Here is a 3,320-nt window from a genome sequence, read left to right as displayed (position 1 = left end):
TCTTTCTCTTCCATATTGATTGGCTAATGCCAGCAAATAATTGTTGTGAATAGATTTGATAGGTTGTTCTGCATCCGTGTTGTACCGCCAGCTCCTCAGCACCTTACTGTCTATGTACAAGGAATAAAGCAAACTACGTTTTGATATCATAGTCTTGAAATGGAGTAGATTAGATTAGACAGATTAACATAATTTACTGATTGTGGTTCCTCTCCATCCCTTCTCACCCCTCCCTCCCTCCCTCTCTCTCTCTCCAGGCTCCCCTGGCCCAGCCGGAATCTCCCACGGCGTCCCACGGGGGCGACGACGTCCAGTCTCTAGCCGACTCCATGGACTCCGACCGCGACTCCGTCTGCAGCAACTCCAACGTCAACAACGGCAAGGTCTCCGCGAAGGACAAGGATCCCAAGGAGAAGACGGAGAGGCAGCAACAGCGTAAAGACAAGGACAAGACCAGGACGGACTCTGTGGCCAACAAGCTAGGCAGCTTCAGTAAAACCCTGGTATCAAGCTGAAGAAGAACATGGGAGGTCTGGGAGGGCTGGTCCACGGAAAGATCAACCGCTCCAACTCTGGAGGCAACGGCCGGAACAATGGAGGAGTGTGGGGGCGGCAACGGAGGAGGGGGGGGCGGCGGCAACGGAGGAGGGACAGAGAATAACGTAGAGAAGAAGAAGGAGAAAAGGGAAGCAAAAGCCCGGAAGGATGGAGGAGGAGGAGAGAGGAAGGCCAGTCTGCGAGTACGTCGTTCTCCTCGGACAAGACCACCAGCCCGTCTCCCACCGAGCGTCCCCCAGGCGTGCCCTCTCCTCCCGGGAACGGGACAGGGACAGGGGGGTCTCCTGGCCAGGCTGGTTGGGGATAAGGCCCTGTCGGAGCACTGGAAGTACAGCACAGACGTCAAGCTGAGCCTCAACATACTGAGAGCCGCCATGCAGGGCGAGAGGAAGTTCATCTTCGCTGGCCTTCTCCTCACCTCCCATCGCCACCAGTTCCACGAGGAGATGATCTCCTTCTACCTGACCTCCGCTCAGGAGCGCTTCTCTGCCGAGCAGGAGACCAGGAGGAAGGAAGGAGAGAAGAAACCTGCAGCAAACTCTACAACCACGACTACTACGACCAACGGGCCCTCCAACGCCCTGAAGAAACCAGAGCAGGAGAGCGCCCCTCACCGGGAGAGAGAGAGGGAGAAGGAAAGAGAGAGAGAAAAGGAGAGGGAGAGAGAGAGGGAGAGAGAGAGAGAAAGGGAGAGAGAGAGGGAGAGAGAGAGGAAAGGAGAGAGAGAGGGGAGCGAGACACCCGCACCCCCTCCTCCTCCTCCCTCCTGCCCTCCTCCTCCTACTCCCCTTCCCAGGACTTCATCTCTTCCCCAGGCAGACACCACCATAGCCATACCCCTCACACCCCCCCACAGATTGCCCTGAAGATGCAGGGCCGCCACAGCCCCTCCCCCAACTCCTCCCCCAGCAACGGTGCTACCAGGGAGACCGGGGTCCGTCCCCCCTGTCCCCAGGCCCGTCCCAACTACTGTCCCAGTGTCAGCCCACTACAGCCATACCCCTCCCATCCAGAGGTCCAGTATCATCCACCTGAGAGACGTCAACCTCCCACCCAGCTTCCAGCCGGACGACCCCCAGCCCAGCTACAAGCCTCCTCTGGTGGGCACCCTGAAGACCTGTGCCACGTACCCCAGCAGAACCGCTCTCTGTCCTCCCAGAGCTACTCTCCAGCCCGACTGTCTGGGGTCCGTTTGGGCACCGGGGTCAACCCACACCACCCGGGGGGTCCCAGGCACCACGGAGCCCTACAACATGCCTGGGGAGCACAAGTCCCATACCCTATACCAACGGCTTCAACACTAGCCACATACAGGACTGTCTGGAGTTCGCCGACGCCGACGTGCCTCAGACCTGGGGGAGCAAGTAGGGTCACCAGAACGGGTTCGGGGTCCGACAAGGTTCAAAAGTCAGATCGGTAGCGCCGGTGGGGGTTTGCCTGGTGTACTGCCTGCAAGCAGAGGAGTGCAAGAGGGAGAAGTGCTCCTTCTACGGGCGGCCGGAGACAGATAACTACTGTTCCTACTGCTTCAAGGAGGATCTGAAACACAAGGAGAGGGAGGCCAAGGCCCTCAGTAGGCCTGGGTAGCCCTGGTAGCGCGCCAGCCAGAGGTGCTGCTACTCTAGAGCCTGGTGTGCTATCTATCGCACGACAGGTACTGGCAAACCCCAGCTGCTGACAACGCAACACAACAGACAGACAGACAGAACTGTGTCCATAGAGAAGGCGATATGAACAGGTTCTACTCAATAGACTGTCCTGTGGACCGTTGGACATACAGACAGACAGACAGACACGCTCAGAGCCAGTGATCGCCTGCTCTGTTTAAAACATTTGATTCCTGTCACTTCTCCTGTCTCAGTGTACAGTACAGTAGGCTACTGTAAAGACACAACTACTTGATGACAAGCAGGTAGATCTCTGTCCACTTAACATCTTTGGCCAGCAGGAATTTAGAACTTTGTTCGTAAAAAAAATTGGTTCAACTTCAATTTTTTGGTTGGTTTTATGGAGAAATGTCTTGTGTTTTTTGCCCACAACTTGAATGGCAAACTAAGATATCATTTCAGGCAAATACAGTACACATAAAAAGAGCATTTTGTTGTGCAGTGGGTCAAAACATAACCAATAAATCATCTAAAACAGCTTAAATCTAACATCTAACTAAAACCGCTACTGTTTTTGATCTTAATTAAAATCTTCAACCAACTTTACAAACAAACCTCTCAAAGCAATACATTAGTAACTTTAATTTTAAAATGTTTTAATCAATAATTGTCCTAATGGTCCTAACTCACTGTGAACCCTTTCTGTTGTCTATGCACTCATGTTGGCTTCAGTAGAGAGTTCAAATCCTCTGCTGCAGCTGACAGACAATAGACGACAACAGGCCGGATATTCAGTCAACTGCAAACAAACCCACACTAAGGAAAATAGCCGTTTCGTGTGGTGAAATTGCACTTTGTAAGTTCAATTTGCCGTGTGCCCTCACATTGATTACCCGGTTTAAACGAAACAACAACAAAATTGAATTGGTTTTAATGAATCGTACTCCTTATGACAGCGAGGGCAGAGATACTGTTTCAGTGCTAGTTTGGTCTGCCTCAAAAAAATGTTTTATTTAATGTTTTCCTCTACATTCTACACGTCTTCGATAAACCAAATGTGTTTCATCAGCAGTTGATTATCTTGGTTGTTATTTTACAGGTGGTGTTGTGGTGTTGCTACCATTCGGTTTTTTTCACATTTAAATGTCTTATCGT

At 52.0% G+C, this 3,320-nt stretch overlaps 1 pseudogene; it reads left to right on the top strand.

Moving 5' to 3' along the window:
- The first annotated feature begins 257 nt into the window (after positions 1–257).
- On the top strand, positions 258–2,145 carry LOC116366884 (OTU domain-containing protein 7A-like; annotated as a pseudogene).
- The last annotated feature ends 1,175 nt before the right edge of the window (positions 2,146–3,320 follow it).

Source organism: Oncorhynchus kisutch, unplaced genomic scaffold (assembly GCF_002021735.2).
Source record: "Oncorhynchus kisutch isolate 150728-3 unplaced genomic scaffold, Okis_V2 scaffold1602, whole genome shotgun sequence".
In the NCBI taxonomy this organism is placed as follows: Eukaryota; Metazoa; Chordata; class Actinopteri; order Salmoniformes; family Salmonidae; genus Oncorhynchus; species Oncorhynchus kisutch.
Note: the sequence above shows the minus strand (reverse complement) of the source record. Positions and strands in the feature narration are given on the sequence as shown.